This window comes from Gossypium arboreum, chromosome 13, assembly GCF_025698485.1.
Source record: "Gossypium arboreum isolate Shixiya-1 chromosome 13, ASM2569848v2, whole genome shotgun sequence".
NCBI lineage: Eukaryota > Viridiplantae > Streptophyta > Magnoliopsida > Malvales > Malvaceae > Gossypium > Gossypium arboreum.
In genome coordinates, this window is record NC_069082.1 from 120,758,492 (window position 1) to 120,785,458 (window position 26,967).

General features: G+C 36.0%; 1 long non-coding RNA gene across 1 annotated transcript in view; it reads left to right on the forward strand.

Moving 5' to 3' along the window:
* Window positions 1-26,513, forward strand: part of LOC128286904 (uncharacterized) — a 33,576-nt gene extending 7,063 nt beyond the window's left edge. The window contains exon 3 of the long non-coding RNA XR_008277591.1: window positions 26,365-26,513. This is a non-coding gene — a long non-coding RNA (uncharacterized LOC128286904). The remainder of the gene's footprint in view (window positions 1-26,364) is intronic.
* The last annotated feature ends 454 nt before the right edge of the window (window positions 26,514-26,967 follow it).

Below are 26,967 nucleotides of genomic sequence, written 5' to 3' on the forward strand. Positions count from 1 at the left end.
TGAAGGAAATGGTTGTTGTTTCATGTTCTTTTGATGAAAAATGGAAGATAGGTGAAGTTGAGCCAAACAAATGAGCATGCATGTGCCTTAGATGCTAAGGGGAAAAATCGGCAAACATGTTGTGCTTTAAAATGATGAAATGGAGATTATACTTAAGTAAAATCATAGATATGTAATGATTGATTGGTGATATACATGTTTAAACAACAAGCATGCAAGTTAGGTGTGAAAGAGTGATTTGGTAATAAATCTGCTTGGGACAGCAGCAGTAATGTGACTTTGGAAAATCACCATAAATTGTGAGAGATGAGTTAGAAGCTGCATAAATTATGTAATTAAAGCTTAATGAGTCTAGTTTCAAATGGAATAAACGAGAACATATTTTGAATTCTGTACAATGAGAAATTTGATTCGTAATGAAGAGTGGTCAGATTAGTCAAACAGTGAAACATGGGAAACTTTAAGAAAAATCTGGTATTGATTGACTAAACCAAAAATTCTGAAAATTTTATGGATAGAAGATATATGAGTCTATTTTCAGGTAAAATTAACGGCACTTGATTTGGAGTTTCATAGCTCTAGTTATAAATGATTTAGTGACTGTTGCTCAGGAAGACAGCTTGCAGTGAAATTATGATTATGTGATAATCATTGACAAAAAAATTTGTTAATGAGTTGTTTATTGATTTTTTATAAGCTTACTATGATCTGTAGGTGTGGTTGGCCGAATATTGTAAGGGGTTAATACGTAGTTTGTATTTGAATAGTTAGATTAACGTGTTAGTAATCCAATTGTAGGCGGTTCGTGTGTGGATCTCGTCAGCATATCGTCGCAAACAGGTGTGTAACTAACACCCTCTTTCTTAGTCTAGATCGGCAAAAGTCGAAAATCCTAAATGCCGAAAACCGGTATTTTGTAGATTTGCGAGTGTGCGAATGCTCGTGAGGTAAATCGATTAATGTTTTTGGTAAGCTGCAAAATTTGGACTGCAAAGTGCATGATTTCTGTGCCCTCGATATTTTTGGGCTTAATGGGCCAAAATTGGAATAATGGGCCAACGGGCCCAATTCGATAAGAACCCTCGATAGTGATTCTGTTAGTACGTGAAAGGTAGGAATATGCATGAAAAACCCTAAAATAGATAAATTACTGAAATACCTTTAAAAGTGGAAAATTTACAGTTTTACCCCTAGTAGATAAATTACCGAAATACCTCTAGGTTAAATTAACCTAAATGCATGTTTGATGTTGTTATTTCTTGCATGCCATGTTGTTATTATCGATGCATGGGACTGGGATATTGACGGAGGAAGTAATCGAAAGTGGCTTGTCCCACGTCTTGGAGGCTTTGCCTCAATTTATTGATAATCGAGCGACAAAGGTGCAATCTGTGGAGTGTTGGGTGGGTGGGTTGAGCTATTCCCACATGGAGTGTATGGCTGGTACGGGTGGAGTGTAGTGGTTGGTGGGTTGAGTAGTCTCCCCAAATGGGCTTGCATATGTTTCTTGATGTTGCATGTATTTTGAAATGGGCCTATGGGCCATCTCATTATCTGAATAAGGGCTAAGGCCCGTTTATTGTAATCTGAAAAGGGCTCGCCCAGTACCACTATTCCCCAAATGGGCTTGCATATGTTTCTTGATGTTGCATGTATTTTGAAATGGGCCTATGGGCCATCTTGTTATCTGAATAAGGGCTAAGGCCCGGTTTATTGTAATCTGAAAAGGGCTCGCCCAAGACCACTATTACCCAAATGGGCTTGCATATGTTTCTTGATGTTGCATGTATTTTGAAATGGGCCTATGGGCCATCATTATCTGAATAAGGGGCTAAGGCCCGTTTATTATAATCTGAAAAGGGCTCTAGCCCAGTACCACTCATTACTGAATGGGCTTAGGCCCAATGGGCTTGAGTGACTTGGGCTTTGAATGGGTTTTCCTTACACACTGAGTTTCCCCAAACTCACCCCTTTTATATTCATCCACGCGGGAAATCCCCAACCAAAGTGGGCTTGCAGCTGTGAGGGAATTCGGAGTGGCCACCCGTTCTAAAAGTTTGATTTTCTTCTGGTGAACTGGATATCCTTTTATTTACGTTTGAGGTTTTGGGTTTTTAAATGTAATAAGGCCGCTTAATTATTTTTTATGGTTTTAATATGTGTTACTAAGATAGGTAATATTTATATTTAACTGTTGAAATTGGATAGCTTTAGGGCACGTTTTCAAAAATAGTAATTGATTTCAAAATAACACGAAAACAAGCAAAGCTTCCGCAATGAAGATATTTTCCAAAATTAATCACTTTTCCTAAAAAGGACTTAATCAAATTGGTTTCCTAGAAATATACATGACGTTAAGGTATGGCAATGGCGGCTTGCATGTCTAGGATTGGATCCGTAGGGAGTTTGGTACTTAAGCGATCGATGGACTCACCTCCTCTTTTAGGTTTCCTACCGGTGCATGACTTCCATTCACTTTAACCTATAATGAAATTATCTTTTAAAACACTAAGTAGGTTTTTCTGGATCAACAATATAAAATGTTTTGAACGCCTCGATGTGGCATGTCGGATCCGCCATAACGTCTGGGCGGGTTTGGGGTGTTACTGACAACGACTCACAGCAGACCTTGACCTCCAAGCATTTGACGACCACCAGCAGCCTCCGTACGCGCCAGCTACCTCCTCCACGTTGCCTCTATACCTGTAAAAGAAGACAAACAAAGGACAAACATAACAGCAAATACAAAAAAATATAGAAAAAAATTGTATTTTTTTATTTTATTTTGATTTTCCTTTTCGGATATAAAGCCAAGAGATTTCATCATCTGTAAAGGTTACGCACACTATACGCATATTGAATACAAAGAAAAAAAGCAATCAAAACTTTGAAAGGCGATTTCAAGTGCTTCATTTTTTTCTTTTTGAATTTGTTCTATTTTTTTTTCTAGGTTTTGCATGTAATTTTGAGCATAAGGAAATAAAAGGGAAGGCTTACCTTCGCGAATGAGCCACTGGAATCCTCGTCTCCTTCGCCGACATCGAAGGTTGAGAGGGGATTTTATGGGCGAAACTGATGAGCCTTGAGGCTAGGTTTTGAATGAAGGGATAAGGGAAACACTACCGTAGGCCATCATCCATCGTTCATAGTGGTAGAATGATGGTTAAACGGCAGACTGAATGGGTGCAAACCTTAGGGTTTTCTATTTCCCCTTTTATTTTGCCGAAATACTTAGGTTTTTTAGGCTACTTTTTTAATCAGCATGGAGCGACACCATTTAGGTTATAGTTCAATAAGCCTTGAAACGGCGCCGTGCAAGCCTAATCCGACCCGATCCAATTCCTTGCCCCAGGATCTACGTGTCTTTGGCGGGGAGGGATAATTACGTGCTAAGTCCTTTCTATTCGCGTTATTATTCAATTGAATCCTTTTATTCTCTTTCATTTTTTTAAATTTGTTCCTAAGATTTGTACATAGTCTTAATTTAACCAATGGTTAAACGCTGCGCTTTAGAATTTGGGGACAATTGCCTCTTTAGTCCTCGGACATTTGTGCGTATCAAGCTTTAATCCTTAAATCTGTTTTATAGCTTTATTTATTTGTAAATTGTCCTTCAGTTTTATTTTTGCTTTAATTGAGTATATTTTTTTGTATTTCACCGCATGTTTTTATTCTTTGTAATTTTTTTATATATTTTAAAAAATTCATTTATTATTCATCTTGTAACATATTATCATAGATTGTTTCATTAATCGGCATTGTTCAAGTACTTTCATTATTGTATATGTATATGTATATATTTTAATTAGTTCTATCTACAATTTATAAATTTAAAATTCTTTTGTATATTTTTTTACGTTTGAAGATTTATATGGTATTCAACCTCATACTATTTTACATATTAAATTATCTTTACTATAGTCCACGTTATTGATTTCATATTATTCTATGTAAATAATTTTTCGTGTATGGGTATATATTTTCCTTTAAACTTATTTGTGAGTATAATGTGTTCCTTCTAATGACCTTATTTCAAATTGTACAATTTACTTATTTTATACACTTTCATATATTATCATTTTTATGTATGTATTATCAATATGTATCATTAATCCAAATCAATTTGTTTCATATAAAATTATTTTATACATCATTTATTTCAAAATTCTTTTTGCACATACATATATATATTGGAACATATGTTTGATCTATATACTTCACTAAATTCATGTATTTTATATATAAAATTTATCTTTGTATACATAATTATATTTCTTAAAATTTGCACATATTTAATTTATAGTAAAATTAACTTAATTTTATAAGCATTATTAATGTCATGCTATTTTTACAAGTAATTACTTCCAAATTTATTTATGTATATATATATTTTGTAAATCTATTATGTGTATAGTTTATCTCCTAGGATTATATTTTATTATGTATTCTTACAATCTTTTCATGACTTACGTATTATTTAAGTTATCTTTTATTGTGTATAGATTGTCAATTTCAAACAAATATTTTCTTAACATTTAGTATATTATTTAATTCAAATGTCTTCACTCTATAACATTTATTTTAATAATTATACATATCCCTAGTTTTTTATGCAAATTATTTTAAATTCATCAATTCATATATTATGTGTATTATGTGTTCATCAATTCATCATTATCTTAAGATTGTCTTATATCACATTGGCTTCTAATTGCTATTTTATTTTATCGTCTTGCATTGATTGTTTTATATTATGTCATATATATTATCGTTGCATATTGTTTATTCATTTTATTGTTATATCAATTGTTCTCCATACATGCTTGAAAATTGGGTTATATTTTTTAGATTAATTATATTTAACTGTTTATTTTGTTAGTTGATTAAATAATGTTATGTATCTTCATTCACCAAGTATAGTACTTTATTTGTGCATATTGTCCCATATTTATAATTTCGCTTTTTGTTTACAAATGCTACTTTGTAATTTGCAACTTTTTGTTTTAAGATTAATTATTCCATTTTATTTCAAGTCAAATTAATGCATTTTAAGCTGGTTTTACAATTATTCGTTTGAAAATTCCTTAAAATGAAAGTAATATTTAATGTTTGGAAATTCGGGGAATCGTGCCCTATCGTGCTGGATTTTGATTTCCTGTTTGTTCAAAATAATCGAATATTCTTTTAGAATTTCACTCGTGTTTCCCAAATTTTAAAACAAGGCAATGTTCAATGTTTGGAAATTCGGGGAATCGTGCCCTATCGTGCTGGGTTTCAATTTTTTGTTTGTTCAAAATAATCGAATATTCAATTTGAATTTCACTCGTGTTTTCTACATTCTAAAGTAAGGCAATGTTCAATGTTTGGAAATTCGAGGAATCGTGCCCTATCGTGCTGGGTTTCGATTTTTCGTTGGGCTAAATAATTGGGCATCCTTTTGTAATTTTCAACGTATAAACTTTTGGAAGTAAAAAATTTATCGCGTTTTCAAGGGTATAAAGGATCGTGTCCTATCATGCTGGATGTGATGCTGTATGCCTTTGAAATAAGAGAATTTCGACGACTAACTTGAGCCATTCAAATGTTTCAAAAGGAACCATATTTCAAAAATAGCTTTAAAACTTAGACATAAGGACAGTACTTAATCAATTTGGTACCAATTTTGGGCGTAGTGAGGGTGCTAATCCTTCCTCATACGTAACCGGCTCCCGAACACGTTTTCTTAAATTTACATAGGCCAAAATTGATTTAAATAGAATAAAACATTTTATTAGGTGATCCAATCTCACCTAAACAAAAAGGATTGGTGGCGACTCCATATTTTTAAAAGTCAATTCCTGTTTTTCTGCAAAACAAAAAAAAATGGTTTCGACAATGACAATATCAATACATATAGATATCAATAGAAAAACAGTACATTTGCTTATATGGTGTTGACTTCCTTGATTAAAAGGTGCTAAAATCTTGAAATAAAATCTTGATATCAATATATACCTACACCACACACGCACTCACTACTCACTACATCCAATTGGAGCTTCCCAAATAAAGGCTTTATGATTTTTTCCTCGATGGTTAGACTCAGGTGAGTTTTATAATTAACAACCCGTAGTCACTAGGTCAATAAAGGGAGTTCCTTGTTTAGATTTTTTTTATTTATTTAAACAAAATAAAGTAAATTATATTCAATTCTCTTTACTTTCCCTTGAGTTACTAAGATTTTAATTACCCCAATTTGGGCGAAAAGCTAGGGAAAAGAAAGTGAACCGGGAAAAAAATATTATAAACAATCATTTTCTTAACTTTACACTGTTTAACCAAACAAAGATAGTGAAAAATCTTTCACTTCATTTCTTTTATTAATTTTAACTATTCAAACAGAATGCCAACAACCTCTTCATCCAATGACAAGAGTATTATGTGATACACATGAGACCTTGGATTAAATCTCAAACAACTTCATTCCCCATCCTCGATTATATATTTAGAAAAAAAAACTATTCAAACAAAATAAACATGTATCATTTCTTTTTTTAACCTTTTTTTCCTTTACCATTATTTACCCAAGTACAATGTAAGTATACAAGGAGCTACTTATCACTTAATATAAAAAATAATTATAATTTTTGTTCTTTTAGCATTATCCTTTGAACACTTTAATTTTAAAATTTTAAAAATGACTATTTATAAAAAAAATCTAATTATATTCTACACCAAATAAACTTTATAACTTAAATTCAATATTTTTAATATTTAATATTTTAAATTTACCAAACAACACCTTAATATTATGCTATGATACTGAATGAGACCAAGCCCTAATTAAAGTTGGGCTTTTTCAAATGGGCAAATACCCAAAATATGCAAAAGGTTCACATAACCCAATTTCCTAAGACACCGAATTAGACTCGGGCCGAAATGGGGTTCCATGACAAGCCTTAAACAAAAAAAGAAGTGGAGAAAAGGAAATATATTCCTAGTTGTAAGAATAGCTGATGAACATCTCCAAGCTAGTATTATTCAAGAATAACTTATGATGTTAAACTAATTATAATATTACCCTAAACCCTTGAATCTAGTTACATATCGGTGCTAAGGTTCATTTGATTGGTGTACTTGCTTAAACAAATCATCTTCTGTTGAACAAGCAGCCTATTAGGCCTCCCTTAACGTTTGGGTTTAGGGTTAAGGTCCGATTCTATTGTGCAGAGTCCGATTCCTTTGTAAGCTACTTGTCCATAGCAATCTACTTTCCATGTAACAAAATTTACCCCAAACATCATGTTCCCGTCACCTTTCGCTCCAAAAGGAAAGATTTTTATTTCAAATCTCATAAGCTAGTTGGGCATGTGATTTCCACCTTGGATAAATTATGGTTGTTGTTATATCCCTCCTCTATCTAGATATGTGTTAATTGTTGCAAAAAAATCGATTTTAAAAATAGTTTTTCAGTTATAGCAGAAAAATTAAAAATTTGAAATTTGAGTCAGTTTGTGATTTTTATAGCAATAATTTTTTTTTCAAAAATTACATGTGCTTTGTGTAGAAGTGTGTATGGGCTGGGCCACTCGGCCCGGCTCGAAGGCTCGCCTGAAATGTGAGAGGGTTTGGACAAAAATATAGGCCCGAAAAATGGGCTTGGGCAAAAAAATAAGGCACGTTTAAAAAGCAGTGCGGCCTTGGTAAGGCATTTTGGCTCGGCCCTACCAAACTGAATTCACTAAATGACAAAAAATTTATTTTTAAATATTATTTTCTTATTATTTTCTCCTATTTTGCTACTATTTTACTATTATGTTGCCACTATTTTATTGTTATTGTTTAGATATTGTATAAAACTTATTTTATTGTTTTTTTATTATTTTAAAGATATTTGCTAATTTTGTTATTATTTTAGAGGCATTTGCTTGTTAAATTGTATCTATTTTAGTGTTATTTAAGTATACATATTTTTCAAAATTTATTTTCAATTTGTTGAGAAATATTTATTTTGATGTTTTAGTATTTTGATGGTTTATATATATTTTAAAATTATATAAAAATAATATGGGCAAAGGTGGTCGAGCTCGAGTTTTAACATTTTTATTCAGGCTGGGCTTGGGAAAAATTTTAAGCCCATTTTTCGGGCCGGGCTGGGCTGGGCTTGGGCCTAGCAAAAGGCCTAAATTTTTAGTTGGGCCCGACCCAGCCCAGCCCATGCACACCTCTAGCTTTGTGCTAGATGATTCCTAAACATTTTTGACTTTCGACCGAACATCCTTTTTTATTATTCTCGTACTATGAATCGCTTCGAATGTGAGCTTGAACAATCACGAATCAAACACAAAATTAAAAACAATTTGTTACTTTCAGTAGGAAAGTAAATCTCTCTCTCTCGAAATCGATAGAATTGTTATTCTCAGAAAAAAAAGAATTTATATTTAGAAAATAAATTCTAATTATTTTCGAGCAAAATAATAATATTTGAAAGTTGTATATAACTTGTATGTGTGTTTTTTTTAGCCCTACTAATGTCATTTATTTATAGGGAGAGATAGAAAAATGTTGGTTGAATAGTAGAAAACAAATAATACTTATATAATAAAAAAACTAGTCTCATAGTTCAACTAGGAGAGGGGGCGACACATCTTAGTTAAATATACTAGGGTTGTCACCCCTCATATGTATTATGAAGGGTTTTAGATCTCTCCTGTATTAGGTCTAATTATATGTGTTTCCTAAACTTTTAACCCAACATTTTATAAATCAATTCAACTTCGTACATGTTTTTCTTGTAACACCACTAACTCGTATCCGTCACCGGATTAGGGTTATGAAGCATTACCATATAACCAAAAACATTTAAATTTAATTCATTCAATAACATAAACAAATCATAATCCAAACATATACATACATACCATCCCTAAATCGATCCCCCAATGCCTTGAAAATACTTTAGGAACGATTCGGCACCAATTTGAAATCATTTGAAAAGTTTAGGAAAAAGTCTCAAAAATTTAGAAACGGGGGTCACACGGTCGTGTGGCCAAGCCGTGTGCCTCACACAGTTGAGACACACGCCAGTGTCTCAGGCTGTGTAACTCACTAACTTGCATACAAAGGAACTCTCAAATGACACACGGTTGTGCCGCCAAGCCTTGTGTCCCATAAGACTAAGTCACACGCCGTATCTCAGGTCGTGTGGACCTAAATTTTCCTAAAATCAAGTCATTTCCAATACCATTATATGCATAATCATTTAGGTCTTTTGTGCACATTTTAAAGTCATCAAAACACTATCAAAACATACATCAAAAGTCCTAATTCAGCTAACCAATATGTCATTCAAAGGCACCTCAAATGCAACCATCAACACTTACCTAAACATGACAATCTTACCAAATTTCAAACATCAAATTCTAGTTCAATACTTTCTAAAACATTTCATAACTTGACCATAATCATACCAGTTCAAAACATATCATATGAGCCACTCAAAACATGCATCATAAGATAGTCAAAATGACACAATCTAACTGTAACGCCCCAAATTCTATTAAATTGTTTTTGTAGGTATTTGAAAAATATATGTCTGCTTCAGTGGTTATGTGCTCTGGGAAGTGATTGAGAGGTCCTAAGTTCAAGCTTTAGCTTGGGGAAAAATTTTGGTCTTTGATGGATAAAACCTTACTCTTGTTCGGTGGGCTTAAGTTTAAATGCTAGTAGGATTATATCAGAATGGGCCTGCTGGTTTGGTGGTTAAGGTTTATACTGGAGTGAGGGAGGTATTGAGTTCGAATCCCAGTGTGAGAAAGGGATTTATTTTGCTGCTATTGCCGTGTGGGAGTTTGAGATGGACCGAAACTCTGTTAGTAAGGAGGTTGAGGGAGAAAATTAAGGGGACTAAGATAGGGAAGTTATCGAATTGCAGTTTTTTTGCCCAAAAAGTTTCCTCTATCATTTTTCCTCTGCAATTGCTCTCTCCATACTTTTTCTATTTCTTTTTCTTCCCCAGCCGAAAAACCCGTGTTGCTGTCGATATTATTTCTTGATAATATCAGTCTTTGGTCCTTTTTCTTTATCATTACCCATCTCTATGGTTGGTATGAAATCGATAAGTGTAGGGATACTTTTGGGTCTCGTTATTTTATTATAAGGTCGTTAAGAGACTGTTCTTTTGTTTAGGAGGCATCCAAGATGCTGTGTGTTGCTAAAACTGTGTTCTAAACAGCGAGGAATCACCGTATTCATTGAAGGTAAGTAGATCTCTCTTTCAGGATTTGGCAGTTCTTAAGGAAATTGATTTAAGTGACTGATATTGGGCTCGACATTGTCGATTTTAGGCTTTAGAGTGCTCGTGGTTGGATTAGCAGCAAAACAAACCAGGTGTGTACTCCGATTACGCAGAAAATGAGTTTCGACGAAAGCCGAAAAGTGGCTTGTTGATGCCACACGAGTGTGTGGACTGCCCGTGTGGTAGCCTGCGTCACGAGATGCAGGCGTATCACTAACGAGCCAGACCGTGCGCGCACCACATGGGCGAGACGGACGCAGGCGTGTGAGTTGCGAGGCCGTGTATGAGGCACGAGCTCAACCATTCGAGCCGTGTAAGCCACACGGGCATGTGGTATTCTGGGCTAGGTCGTGTGGTCCAAACGGGTGTACGGGTCCACACGGGCCAGGAACACGGGCGTGTAAGCCTAATTTTGTTGAAATGTTCTGTAAAGTTGCACGGGTCATCTAAGTCGACTGTGACCTGACTGTAGGGGTGGTAAGCATTACTTAGTCCTCATACTCTGATTGGTTATTGAAAAGTATTTCAATATAAGCATGTGTATCTGTCTGATTCTATATATCTGCTCTAACATGATGTTGATATGATCTGCTATCTGCATAATAGCATACCATGATATTTATGATGCATTGCATTGGGCTAGGATTGTAGTGAAGAGAAGGAAGTCTGAGAGGTGATTAGCCTGTTGTCGAAACCATTTTTCGACTTCTAAAATCGAAAATGTGAGTCGCCACCAATCTTTTGTTTAGGTGTGATTGGATCACCTAATAAAATATTTTGTTCCACTTAAAACAATTTTGTAAAATTCTTAAAAAATGGATTCGGGAGTCAGTTACGCATGAGGAAGGGCGAGCACCTTCATTACGCCCAAAAATTGATACCAGATTGATTCAATGCTATCCTTATATCAAAGATTTTAAAAAGGGTCTTTCGAAATATGGTTCTTTTAAAAATGTTTTAGTAGCTCAAGTTAGCTGTCAAAATTCTCTCGTTTCAAAGATATGCAGCATCATATCCAGCACGATTGGACACGATCCTTTATACCTTCAAAAATACGATTGATTTTTCACTTTCAAAAGCTCGTACGTTAAAATTATAAAAGGATATCCAAATATTTAGTTCAACGAAAAATCATACCCAGCACGGTAGGGCACAATTTCCCGAATTCCCAAATATTGAATACTGCCTTATTTCAGAACTTTTGAATAATAAGGAATATGGGAAATTAGCTCAAAACACTTTAATTTTTCTTGAAATAAAAACTAGACAACTAATATCAATCAAATATAGAAATTTGAATCACGATGCAATAATATAGAAAAATCAAAGTTACAAACATGGATTACTATACGAAATATTATACAAGTAAACAAAAAGAACAAATTAACATACACACAATAGCAATGAGCTCGCATCCAAGAAACTAATTAGAAAGAAATATAACGAGGTTTCGAACATAGATGGACAAAAATTTAAATAATAGTGTAAAAGGCTAATAATCAATATAAAATGATAATACATGAAACAATATGAAGACTAAAGCAACACATAGCATACAAAACAATTTGGAAATAATTTGAAAACTATAAAATATATGAAAATTTACAAAATGAACAACACATGATTGGGTTTGAAATAATGTACATATATAAAAATAAAACTAAGAATATGTAAATGAGTATTTAAATAAATATTGTGAAAGAAGAAATTTGGAGCCAAAAACATAAAAAACAAATCTAATTAAAGGTGATAATGTACATGCCATACTAGAAAAAATCAATGTACACAATATATAATGGAAATATAATAAAATAAAGGATAAACAATATACATGAAAAAAAACAAACCAATATATAATAAAACAATATATACATGAGAGAATCTTAAATAACAAAGAAATAATAATATATGTATTTTTTAAAGAATAAATTATATACATAATAAATTTAAAAGGAAATACAAATAAACATATTTAAAAGAAATTATATATATATACTAACATAGAATTAATAGTGTTTATAATATAAAACTAATTTTAATATAAATTATATTTTACTAATATATATACATAAGGGTAGTTGAATTAAATATTATGAAAAAATCTCAAACAATATGATAATATAGAATATCTTAAAATAATAACTATATAATTAAACAAATAAAGAAAAAAAACAAATGTAGATGAAATAATAGATTGAAATGAAGTAAAAAAATTATTAGAGCAATTCAAAATGTATATATAAATAATTTTCTAAAGAAATGAATATTAAAAAATATATATATTAAGATGAAAGAAAAACTTAATTGAAGTAAAATCAAACTTAAAAAGATAATTAATAAAAAAAATATTGAAATAATGACTAAATCACAGTACGCGCGAATGTTCAGGGTTCAAAACTAAAAATAACCCAGATCCCAAAACATAGCGCCTAGATGCGTACCTAATTGCAAAGACAGGCAAATTCTAGGGACAAATTGTAACAAAATTAAACGTAAATAAGGATCAATTTAATGGTCTGCGCGAGGAAGAAGGACTAGTCGCGCAATTTGATCATTCGAAGTGCCAAAGCGCGGATCCAGTACATGGATTGGGTGTGCACGCGAATTTTCCCCCTTTTCTACACTGCACCTCTCCAAATATTTCATAAAAAAAAAGGAAAAAAAACCTAAAATGAATCCCTAATTTTTCTAAACAAAATCAAAACAAAGAACCCTTCTCATCTCTCTCTCATTCAGCCGAACCTGATGGTTCCTTGCCCCATCACCGTTTTGCTTCCATATTTTAGCCGGCGGACATCGTCCGAAGGCCTAATTTGGCCTCGTTCGAACACGAAGCTGAGAGTTTTGCTAGGCTTAACCTCAATCCTCATCTAAGCTTCGACTACCATGAAGCAAACAAGGATTTCAAAGCCTCTTCGAGAAGATAAGTATCTACGCCTTTATTTATTTGTTTTTTACTTACAATAACGAAAATCAGAGAAGAAATAGAAGCCAAATCAAGAGAAAAAAAGAGACTTAAAATCACCTCTTGGAAACTATTTTTGAATTCATTTCTCTATTCAAACTTTTTGTACAGATTTGTATGCATATCTTCGATCCCTTTTTACAGTACAAATGATGGCTTTTTATAGCCGGATTTTACAGCATAAAATAAAAGAAAAATGAAAACTCTATTTTCTTGCTATCGTTTGCTGTTATCTGCTACTTGTTATTGTGGTTGTTAGTCTGTTGCAGGTACGAAGGTCGTGGTGCTGCTGACATGGCGAAGCCGTTCGTAGGGGTATGATGCAAAGCATGAAACAATGACGCGTGAGGAACTAATTCTAGGCGAGGTTGCGGCGCAAACTTTCCTAGGGTTTCAGTTCTTGAAATCGAAGTTTAGGTCTGTGATTTGGGCCACTGTAATGGGCTGTTAGCTTAGTTAAGGATTTGGGTTTATTGTTGGATTAATAAATGAAAATGGACTGGACTTTTAAATTATTTTGGTTTTATTTTATTTTTATTTTTTGTTTTATTTTTTTGGTTGTGGGCCCGGGTAAATTTGGGCCTATACACCTATTATCTAGCAGCGATGTTGTATATATATATCTGCTATGTACTATTTTACGGTACCAGTTGGTGTGTAGAGTTGGATGGGTTGATTATATCCCCATACTTGGTGTGCAGGGCTGGGTGGGTCGATTCTATCCCCACATGGTGTGTTGGGTTGGATGGAGATGGTGTGCAGGGTTCGTGGGCATGTTTTCCGATATCTGATCTATTATGTATATGATATTTGTACGGCTAAGGCTGAAATATCTGTATTCTGTTATCTGTTTGTATGCATGTTGTTGTAGGGAAGTACATACTAAGTTTGCGAAAACTCACCCCTTTGTTTATTTTATCTGTCAGGTAATCCTCAGTAGTAGATGGATCGGTGAGATGGAGGGTTCGATGGTGACCACTGACAGACATTTAATGGTTTTACGAGTAACTTTTTTTTACCTGTTTTACTTTAAAAGTTAATTTTTTTGGATTGATCATGTATTCAAACTTGAACTATTTTGGGGGTTTATTCTGGGATCTTAAATTGTTTAGTTTATTGATTTATAAAGGGTGACACAATAAATACATTTTGAAAACTTAACTTATGAGTTCGTATAAATACTTTTCCAAATGATGTTTTAGCTTTCGCGTTAATGAGATGTTTTCACATAATAATTGAAATAGAGATTTCCCGACTTAAGTAAAGATAATAAACTGAACGGCTTTTCACTTGAAAAGTTTAATTGAAATAGAGATTTCCCAACTTAAGTAAAGATAATAAACTGAACGGCTTTTCACTTGAAAAGTTTCCTAAAAGGGTTTTCTAAAAGTACTCTTATGTGACGCCGCCAGATTCGGCCAAACGTCTAGGCCGAGTTTGGGGTGTTACATTTAGTGGTATTAGAGCTAGGTTCAAAACTCGGCTGTGAATTTTGGGTTCCAAAATTGGTTTTAGATAAACACTTTCGAATGTTTTCAAATACTCTCATTAAGTATGTGGTTCACCGAGTCTCGGGCGCCGATCCTGTAAGTTTTTGAAACTTTGTATGAAATTGTTTAAAAGCATGCTTAGAATATACTTAATTTCTGTTTGAAAATACTAATGGTTGTTGTGAAACTACTGTAGGTAGTATGCTTATTGAAACACTCTAGGTAGTGTGAATTGAAGAACCGTAGTAAACTACAATTTGCGATAACAGACTCTGAGTACTCTAATAATTCTTCTGCATAAGATACTTGATAACAACTATCGAAATTGTAAATTGACTTGTATAAAACTTTTAATACAGATTAATTCGAAATTACGATGAGCACACGTGGTACTCGTGGACGGGGCACTAGAGGCCGTAGAGGGATTCCAGCTAAGTGTTTTGCATCTGATATGATCCTTAATTTGGACACTAACGAGAAGTCGGTGTCACCTATTACTGATACTAGTGTTGAGTCTCAGGACTATACAACTGGGGACGACGCACTGTCCCAAGTGATGCTGCGAATTCTGGAGAGGGTCGCTAGGGCTAATGCTGGATTTGGAAGCCGTGGTTCGGTTATAGAACGACTCCGGTCCAATGGGGCTGAGGTATTCAAGGGCATCGCTGGCGTTGCTCCTAATGTGGCTGAGTACTGGATGGATGCCACAGAGCGTATTATAGATAATCTGGATTTTACTGCCGAGCAGAAGCTCAAGGGGGCTATTTCGTTGCTTCGTGATGAAGCATATCAGTGGTGGCTGACGGTCAGGGATGGCACTCAGCCTGACAGTCTGACATGGGATTTGTTTAAGACGGCTTTCCAGGGCAAATATGTGGGGTCCAGTTACATCGACGCTAGGAGGCGTAAGTTCCTGAATCTCACTCAGGGGGACCGTTTAGTGGCTGAGTATGAGGCCAAATTTTTTAGACTAAGTCGTTATGCAATGGGTATGGTGACGACTGAGTATGAGCGTTGTGTTCGATTCGAGGATGGTTTTCGAGATAGCCTGAGGATTTTGAAAGCTCCTCAAAAAGAGCGAGATTTTTCAGTCTTGGTCGAGAAGGCCAAGATAGTCGAGGAGGTGAAGCACTCTGAGTGCCAAAATCGTGAGAAAGGAAAGGTTAAAAGGGATTCTGAGTCTTCTGGTACTGGGATAAGGCCTAGGAAAAAGGCCAGATCTGATGGGCCCATGAAAGTTGGGCCTACTGTTACACCTGCTGGGGTGGTGATTTGTCAGCTTTGTAATAGATGTCATCCGGGCGAGTGTTGGAGGTCTACTGGAGCTTGTCTTAGATGTGGATCTTCTGAGCATCGTGTTAAAGACTGTCTATTGAGGACTAATCAGATGCAAGCTCCGGCTACTGAGACTGCACAGCCGTCGAAGGTAGTTCAACAGCCACCTAGGGGCTGAGGCCATACTAGAGGTGGTAACAGTATAGGCCGAGAATAGAAAGCACCAGGCCGAAGTGCTGAGCCGATTGAGGTAAGGCAGCCTACGCTTGTGTATGCTGCACGTCTTCGTGAGGATGGAGATACTCCAAACATCATCATGGGTACCTTAATCCTTAATGTGCCTTATATTGCACTAATAGACATAGGCTCTACACATTCCTAAGTTGCATGTTCTGTGTCTGAGACTTTGGGAATACTGTATGAGAGCACCTCTAGTGAGATTTCAGTGGTGAGCTCGTTAGGGCAGTCTATTAGGGTTAGTAAACTATTCAGAGACGTTTCGTAGGAAGTCCAATGAACGATATTTCTGGCTGATCTGATGGAACTTTCGTTTGGGGAGTTTGACTTAATTCTGGGTATGGATTGGCTGGTGAAGCATCGTATAAGTCTGGACTGTACTGAAAAGAGGGTGGTTCTGAGGACCGAAGAGGATAATGAGATAGTCGTGATTAGAAAACAACAAAATTATTTGAGTAATGTGATATCTGCGTTGGTAGTAGAAAAGCTGGTGAGGAAAGGATGTGAGGCGTTTTTGGCCTGCATCAATGTCTCTGATTCTGTGGACTTATCAGTTAAGGACATTCATGCTGTGAAGGACTTTTCAGATGTTTTTCTAGAGGAATTACTAGGCTTGCCTCCGAGCCGTTAGGTAGAATTTAGGATTGAGTTGATTCCTGGTACAGTTCCGGTGTCTATCGCCCCTTACTGGATGGCACCGAAAGAGCTGGCAGAACTAAAGGCTCAAATACAGGAGCTGTTGGATCGTGGTTTATTCGTCCCAGTGTGTCTCCGTGGGGAGCTCCTGTTCTGTTCGTAAAGATGAATAAGAATAAGTACCCACTTCCGAGGATAGACGACTTATTCGATCAGTTCAGAGGGGCTTCAGTGTTTTCTAAAATTGATCTGCGGTCAGGTTATCATCAGTTGAGGGTGAAGGAGGCCGATGTGTATAAGATGAAATTTAGGACTCGTTATGGGCATTACAAGTTCTTAGTTATGCCCTTTGAGTTAACTAATGCACCAGCGACATTTATGGACTTGATGAACCGTGTGTTTCAACCCTACTTAGATCAGTTTGTGGTGGTGCTCATCGATAACATTTTAAAGTATTCTAAGTCTGAGGACGAGCATGATGAGCATTTAAGAGTGGTTCTACAGATCCTTCATGAGAAACAATTTTATGCGATGTTCACAAAGTGTGAGTTCTGGCTTAGGGAGGTAACCTTTTTAGGGCATGTGGTGTATACTGAGGGGATTTGAGTAGATCCTTGTAAGTTTGAGGCTGTGATGGATTGAAAACAGCCGAAGAATGTGTCGGAGATCCACAATTTTCTGGGATTGGCAGGATATTATCGACATTTCATAGAGGGGTTCTCGTTGATCGCAACGTTGTTGACTAAATTGTTGCGTAAATGAGTTCCTTTTGTTTAGACTGAAGCACAGCAGAAGAGCTTCGAGAAGCTCAAAACTATTTTGACTCAGGCTCCAGTTCTGATTCAGCCTGAACCCGGTAAGGACTTCGTGGTTTATAGTGATACGTTACAGGTGGGTTTGGGTTGCGTCTTGATGCAAGATGGTAAGGTAGTTACCTATGCGTCTCGACAGCTTAAGACTCATGAGGCAAATTATCCGACGCATGATTTGGAGTTGGCTGCAGTTGTCTTTGCATTAAAGATTTGGAGGCATTATCTGTATGGAGAGAAGTGTACCATTTACACTGATCATAAGAGCCTCAAGTATCTCCTCACTCAGAAGGACATAAATCTTAGGCAGCAACTGTGTGTTGAGCTTTTCAAGGACTACGACTGTAGTATTGAGTATCACCCTGATAGGGCCAATGTGGTGGCCGATGCGTTAAGCCATAGGGCTATGACCGATCTGGGAGCAATGTTCGCTCGATTGAACCTTTTTTATGATGGGAGTCTCCTGGCTGAGTTGCAGGTTAGGCCGACGTGGCTGGTTCAGATTAAGGATAAGCAGTTAGGAGATGAGTCTCTTTAGTTGCAATCTCGTCAGGTTGAGACTGAGACTTCTACAGATCTTAGGCTGAATAATAATGGGGTATTGTACTTCCGAGGTAGGATCTGTGTACCTAATGATAAGGATTTGATGCTGTCGATTTTGAAGGAAACGCATAATAGTCCGTTCACTATGCATCCTGGTGGGAATAAGATGTATAAAGATCTCCGAGAGTTGTACTGGTGGCCAGGGTTGAAACCTGAGGTGACCGATTTTGTTGCTCACTGTTTGACTTGTAAGCAGGTTAAGACTGAGCATCAGTTGCCTTCGGGGTTGCTGCAGCCGGTTAAGATACCGATGTGGAAGTGGAAGCGAGTAACGATGGACTTTGTTAGTGGGTGGCCCCTAACACTCACTAAAAAGGACTCTGTTTGGGTCATCATGGACCGATTGACCAAGACCGCACATTTCATTCCTATTAGGACAGACTTCTCCCTATAGAAGTTGGCCAAGCATTACATTTCCAAGATAGTGAGGCTGCATAGGGTGCTTGTCTCGATTATTTCTGATAGGGATCCTAGTTTTATGTCTCGATTCTGGGGAAAGCTTCATGAGGCTTTGGGTTTATGACTTGACTTCAGTACAGTATTTTATCCTTAGACAGATGGTCAGTCGGAGAGGGTGATTCAGATATTGGAGGATATGTTAAGAAGATGTGTTTTAGATTTCCGAGGAATTAAGGAGGAGTACTTGCATCTAGCAGAGTTCGCTTAAAATAATAGTTATCATTCTAGTATACAGATGGCACCGTATAAGGCACTTTATAGTCGTAAGTATCGCACACCTTTGTGCTGGACTGAGTTGGGTGAGCAACGTGTTCTGGGTCCGGAATTGGTATCAAAAACTAAGGATAAAGTTTGTTTGATTTGAGAACGTCTGAAAGTGGCTTCTGATAGACAAAAGTCCTATGCTGATCTAAAGAGGAAGGACATCAAGTATTCTGCGGGGGAAATGGTTTTCCTTAGGGTCTCGCCATGGAAAAAGGTTCTGAGGTTCGATCACAAGGGTAAGCTGAGCCCTCGATTTATTGGGCCGTACCGGATTCTGAAGCGAGTAGGGCCAGTCGCATATCAATTAGAGCTACCTCCAGAGTTAGACCACATACATGACGTGTTCCATGTCTCGATGTTAAGACGCTACCGCTCTGATCCTACGTATGTTATGCCCGTGGAGGAGATTAAGATTAGACCGGATCTGACGCTCGAGGAGGAGCCTGTTCAAATTCTAGATCACGACGTTAAGGTCTTACGTAGGAAGTCTATTCCCTTGGTTAAGGTGCTGTGGCAGAATCATAGCATTGAGGAAGCTACTTGGGAGCCAGAAGATTTGATGCGACAGTAGTATCCTCACCTTTTCCAATCAGGTAAATTTCGAGGATGAAATTTTCTTTTAGGGGGTAGAGTTGTAACGCCCCAAATTCTATTAAATTGTTTCTTTAGGTATTTGACAAATATATGTCAGTTTCAGTGGTTATGTGCTCTGGAAAGTGATTGACAGGTCCCAAGTTAAAGCCTTAGCTTGGGGAAAAATTTTGGTATTTGACGGATAAAGCCTTACTCTTGTTCGGTGGGCTTAAGTTTAAATGCTAGTAGGATTATATCAGAATGGGCCTGCTGGTCTGGTGGTTAAGGTGTATACTAGAGTAAGAGAGGTATTGAGATCGAATCCCCGTGCGAACAAGGGATTTATTTTGCTTCTTTTGCCGTGTGGGAGTTTGAAATGGACTGAAACTCTGCTAGTAAGGAGGTTGAGGGAGAAAATTAAGGGGACTAAGATAGGGAAGTTATCAGATTGTAATTTTTTTCCCAAAAAGTTTTCTCTGCAGTTTTTCCTCTGCAATTGCTCTCTCCATACTTTTTCTATTTCTTTTTCTTCCCCAGCCGAAAAACCCCCTGTTGCTGTCGATCTTATTTATTGATAATATCAGTCTTTGGTCCTTTTTATTTATCATTACCCATCTCTTGGTTGGTGCGAAATTGGTAAGTGTAGGGATACTTTTGGGTCTCGTTATTTTATTATGAGGTCGTTAAGAGACTGTTCTTTTGTTTAGGAGGCATCCAAGGTGCTGTGGGTTGCAAAAACAGTGTTCTAAACAGCGAGAAATCACCGTATTCATTGGAGGTAAGTAGATCTCTTTTTCGAGATTTGACAGTTCTTAAGGAAATCGATTTAAGTGACTAATATTGGGCTCGACATTTTTGATTTTAGGTTTTAGAGTGCTCGTGGTTGGATTAGCAGCGAAAACGAACTAGGTGTGTACTCCGATTACGCAGAAAATGAGTTTTGGCGATAGCCGAAAAGTGGCCTGTTGACGTCACACGGGCGTGTGAACTGCCTGTGTAGTAGCCTGCGTCGCGAGACACGGGCGTGTCACTTACGAGCCAGACTGTGCGTGTACCACACGGGCTCGACAGACACGGGTGTGTGAGTTGGCGAGGCCGTGCACGAGGCACGGGCTCGACCATTAGAGCCGTGTAAGCCACACGGGCGTGTGGGTCACACGGGTGAACCACACAGACGTGTGGTATTCTGGGCCAGGCTGTGTGATCCACACGGGCAAAGCCAATTTGAACCATGTGAGCCACACGGGCGTGTGGGTCCACACGGACCGGGAACATGGGCGTGTGAGCCTAATTTTGTTAAAATGTTCTGTAAGGTTTTATGAGTCGCCCAAGTCGACTGTGACCTGACTGTAGGGGCGGTAAGCATTACTTAGTCCCCATACTCTGATTGGTTACTGAAAAGTATGTCAATATAAGCATGTGTATCTGTCTGATTCTGTATATCTGCTCTGACATGATATTGATATGATCTGCTATCTGCATAATAGCATGCCGTGATATTTATGATGCATTGCATTGGGTTGGGATTGTAGTGAAGAGAAGGAAGTCCGAGAGGCAATTAGCCTGTTATCTAGCAGCGATGTTGTATATATATATATATATATATATCTGCTATGTACTGTTTTACGGTACCAGTTGGTGTATAGGGTTGGATGGGTTGATTATATCCCTATACTTGGTGTGTAGGGTTGGGTGGGTCGATTTTATCCCCACATGGTGTGTTGGGTTGGAAGGAGATGGTACGCAGGGTTTGTGGGTATGTTTTTCGATATCTGATCTATTATGCATGTGATATCTATACGATTAAGGCCGAAATATCTGTATTATGTTATCTGTTTGTATGCATGCTGTTGTAGGGAAGTACACACTGAGTTTGTGAAAACTCACCCCTTTGTTTATTTTATCTGTCAGGTAATCCTCAGCAGTAGATGGATCGGTGAGACGGAGGGCTCGATGGTGACCACTGGCAGACATTTAATGCTTTACGAGTAACTTTTTTTTACCTGTTTTACTTTAAAAGTTGTTTTTTTTTTTTGGATTGATCATGTATTCGGACTCGAACTGTTTTTGGGGTTTATTCTGGGATCTTAAATTGTTTAGTTTATTGATTTATAAACGGCGACACAATAAATACGTTTTGAAAACTTAACTTATGAGTTCGTATAAATGCTTTTCCAAATGATGTTTTAGCTTCCGCGTTAATAAAATGTTTTCACGTAATAATTAGAATATAGATTTCCCGACTTAAGTAAAGATAATAAACTGAACGATTTTTCACTTGATAAGGTTTCCTAAAAGGGTTTCCTAAAAGTACTCTCATGTGACACCGCCAGATTCGGCCATAACATCTGGGCCGGGTTTGGGGTGTTACACTAGCAAAGCATCAAATGGTGCCAACAAGGTTAACTTACACAACTTATACATGCCAATTCACCAACTAATCATTCACCAAAAAAACATTACAAGTCATCCTATACATGCCATTATAACCTTGGCCAAAACATTCAAAAACTACTAATATTTATGTTAGATAGTGTGATAGATCTTTGACGAGCTTCCAAATTGATCAAGCTTCCGATAATTTATAAAAAAATTGGAAAGAAACTATATATGTAACACCCTATACCATGTACGACTCAAGGAACCTGATATAGGAATATTACATCTGGTGCCAAAATAATTCATGGCAAATCACTAATATGTTAGAATATAAAAACGAACAAATAATAAATGCGCATAATTTGTAATTTAATCCTTACTACGACTTAAAACATACTTGATTTTTTTTCTATTTTCCTAAGTACATGCCATTCTATCCAAAATTTTAAAACGTACCCTCTTGTTGCTTGAAGATGTGATGAGATGAAAGCTCGTAATCTCAAATACAACTCTTAAAATTTCTGTACCTAATCTGCGCACGTAAACAAACCGTACACTGAGTATACACCCAGTAGTATTACTATAATTCAAATACTTAAGGTAGAAACAATAAGCATGCACATTTTAATCTTACTACCATTTTACTTCCAATAAATCATTAATGCATTTAATTCTTAACCATTTCATAAAATCATTATTTCATTTATTTCATTTCTATATCTCAATTCAACAATTTATTCTATTTCATATCTGAAACTTTACTACATTAGACTTTCAATAATTATTTAAACCAACATTTTTTAATAAAATTAATTATAATTAATTCATATAATTATATTCAATTATCTCATACACTATTTCATTATTTCCAATTCATTCTATTTTCACTTCTTATTCCGACATCTCAAGTTCAATTCACATTTCAATTCATAATTTCACTTTCTCATACTTTGAATAGTTCAACCGATCAAATTTATTCAATTTTCTTTTTTCATTTATTCAACTGATTTCAATGTAAATAATTCGATGTTTTAGCAAATTCATGAACCTTATGTTCATGCTTCAAATCTCACATCTCAATTCAATTCACAATTTGACTCATAATTTCTTTCTCATAATTTTTAACAATACGATCAATCAAATTTATTTTGAATTTTCTCATTTTAGTTATTCGCCCTATTAACAAACTCGGACTTTGGCGGATACACGGATCCAACCAAACACACCAAAATGGCACCCAGTGTCTCATCGGATAGTTCGAAACAAAGTTGACACTCAGTGTCTCATCGGCCTAGCCGAAGTAAAGTGGTACCCAGAACCTCATCGAATTTATCCGAAGTAAAACAGTGACACCCAGTGTCTCATCAACTCGAGGTCGAAGAATCCCTGAACTCTTCCAATCCTATGACATGCCAACTATATCCGACTCAGCCCGACTAGTTAACAGGGTATTCGATTCACTTTCTCAATTCAATACCACTTTCAATTCATTTACGAATCAATTCAATTACTTCCACCTTTCAACCAATATTCAATTCACAATTCAATTCAAATTCACTTTTTCACTTTCTAATCAATATACAATTCAATACCAATACATATTTCAAATCACTAATCACATATAATCATACTTTGATTCAATTCAATCCACTTTTTAATCAATACAAAATTCACATATTTTCTTTCATTCAATTCATATTTTCTATTCATTTTCCAATCAAGTTCAAATCACTAATCACTTTTCAATTAATATATGTAACGCCCCAATTTTTGGGAATTCTGTGAATGTTGGCATAGGTTTAATTATGTTTGTGGGCCTCTAGAAGGCCCAAGCTTAAGATAGAACCCGGTAATTTTAGTTAATTTTTGTTCCATAAGAAAAAGGGAGTGAAATTATGAAATAGGACTTATGTGAAAATGTTTGAAAATGCTATAGGCTAAATTGAAGTGGCCAAATAAATAGGAGTGCAAAATAGGAGGATTTGCATGACAAACCTCCCATTTTACATGAAGTGGCTAGCCATCATGTTGTTGTAGACAATATGAGTACTTGATATCCATAATTTATGGTACAAATTGATACAAATTGATAATAGGTTAGGTAAATATTCCATGATAATAGGTTAGGTAAATGTTCCATGATAATGGGTTAGGTAAATGCTTCATGATAATAGGTTAGGTAAATGATCCATGATAATGGGTTAGGTAAATGTTTCATGATAATGGGTTAGGTAAATGTTTCATGATAAGAATTTCATGTCTTTTGTATTAAAGAACTAAATGGATGAAATATGAAGTTTTATTAAAAGAAAAAGGGGTGAAAAGAACAAAGTTTTGTCCATCTTTGTTCATCATAGCTGAAAGTTAGAGAAGAGAAAGGAGAGGAGAAAGCTCTTGAGTATTCGGTCATTAGGAGGAGGAAAATTGAAGGTAAGTTCTTGGTACCTTGCTTCTATTTTGAGGTTCATGAGTTCTTCTTGATTCTACCTTAACTCTTGAAGTATATTTTGATTTTTAGTTGTGTTGTGAGCATTTATTCATGAATTAAAATGAAGGAAATGGTTGTTGTTTCATGTTCTTTTGATGAAAAATGGAAGATAGGTGAAGTTGAGCCAAACAAATGAGCATGCATGTGCCTTAGATGCTAAAGGAAAAATCGGCTAACATGTTGTGCTTTAAAATGATGAAATGGAGATTATACTTAAGTAAAATCATAGATATGTGATGATTGATTGGTGATATACATGTTTAAATAACATGCATGCAAGGTATGTGTGAAAGAGTGATTTGGTAATAAATCTGCTTGGGACAGCAGCAGTAACGTGACTTTGGAAAATCACCATAAATTGTGGGAGAAGAATTAGAAGCTGAATAAATTATGTAATTAAAGCTTATTGAGTCTAGATTCTAATGAAATAAACAAGAACATATTTTGAATTCTGTACAATGAGAAATTTGATTCGTAATGAAGAGTGGTCAGATTAGTCAAACAGTGAAACATGGGAAACTTTGAGAAAAATCTGGTATTGATTGGCTAAACCAAAAATTCTGAAAATTTTATGGATAGAAGATATATGAGTCTATTTTCAAGGAAAATTAACGGAACTTGATTTGGAGTTTTGTAGCTCCATTTATAAATGATTTAGTGACTATTGCTCAGGAAGACAGCTTGCAGTGAAATTATGATTATGTGGTAAACATTGACAAAAATTTGTTAATGAGTTGCTTATTGTTTTCTTATAAGCTTACTATGATCTGTAGGTGTGGTTGGCCGAATATTATAAGGGGTTAATCGTAGTTCATATTTGAATAGTTAGATTAATGTGTTAGTAATCCAATTGTAGGCGGTTCGTGTGTGGATCTCAAATCAAGATATCGTCATGCAAAGCAAGTGTGTAACTAACACCCTCTTTCTTAGTGCGGATCGGCAAAAGTCGAAAAGTCGAAATACCGAAAATCGGTATTTTGTAGATTTTGATGAAAACGAATGCTCGTGAGGTAAATCGATTAATGTTTTTGGTAAGCTGTAAAATTTGGACTGCAAAGTACATGATTTCGTGCCTCGATATTTTTGGGCTTAATGGGCCAAAATTGGAATGATGGGCCAATCTGCCCAATTCGTAAGAACCCTCGAGACGTGATTCGTTAGTACGTGAAAAGTAGGAATATGCATGAAAAACCCTAAAATAGATAAATTACTAAAATACCTTTAAAAGTGGAAAATTTACGCTTTTGCCCCTAGTAGATAAATTACCGAAATACCCCTAGGTTAAATTGACCTAAATGCATGTTTGATCGTTGTTATTTATTGCATGCCATGTTGTTATTATCGATGCATGGGATGGGATATTGACGGAGGAAGTATTGAAAGTGGCTTGTCCACGATCTTGGAGGCTTTGCCTCAATTTATCGTTAATCGAGCAGCAAGGTCAAGAATGTGGAGTGTTAAATTTGGGTGGGTTGAGCTATTCCCACATGGAGTGTATGGCTGGTACGGTGGAGTGTAGTGGTTGGTGGGTTGAGTAGTCTCCCAAATGGGCTTGCATATGTTTCTTGATGTTGCATGTATTTTGAAATGGGCCTATGGGCCATCTGTTATCTGAATAAGGGCTAAGGCCCGTTTATTGTAATCTGAAAAGGGCTCGCCCAAGACCACTATTACCCAAATGGGCTTGCATATGTTTACTGATGTTGCATGTATTTTGAAATGGGCCTATGGGCCATATCATTATCTGAATAAGGGCTAAGGCCCGTTTATTGTAATCTGAAAGGGCTCGCCCATACCATTATTACTGAATGGGCTTAGGCCCAATAGGCTTGAGCTGACTTGGGCTTTGAATGGGTTTTCCTTACACACTGAGTTTCCCCAAACTCACCCTTTTATTTTCATCCACGTAGGAAATCCCCAACCATAGTGGGCTTGGAGCTGTGAGAGAATTCGGAGTGGCCACCCGTTCTGAAAGTTTGATTTTCTTCTCGTGAACTGGACATCCTTTTAATTACGTTTGAGGTTTTGGGCTTTTAAATGTAATAAGGCCGCTTATTTATTTTGATGGTTTTATATGTTTTATTAAGATAGGTAATATTTATATTTGATGTTGAAATTGGATAGCTTTAAGTAGCGTTTTCAAAAAACAAGAATTGTTTTCAAAATAACACAAAACAAGCAAAGCTTCCATAATGAAGATATTTTCCAAAGTTAATCACTTTTCCTAAAAGGACTTAATCAAATCGGTTTCCTAGAAATATACATGACGTTAAGGTATGGCAATGGTGGTTTGCATGTCTAGGATTGGATCCGAAGGGAGTTTGGTACTTTAAGCAGTCCGATGGACTCACCTCCTCTTTTCCGGTTTCCTACCTGGTGCACAGCTTCCATTCACTTTAACCCTTAATGAATTAATCTTTTGAACATCAAGTACGATTTTCTGGACTTAGAATGAAATTTTTTTACGTTTTTGATGTGGCATGCCGGATCCGGCCATAACTTCTGGGCCGGGT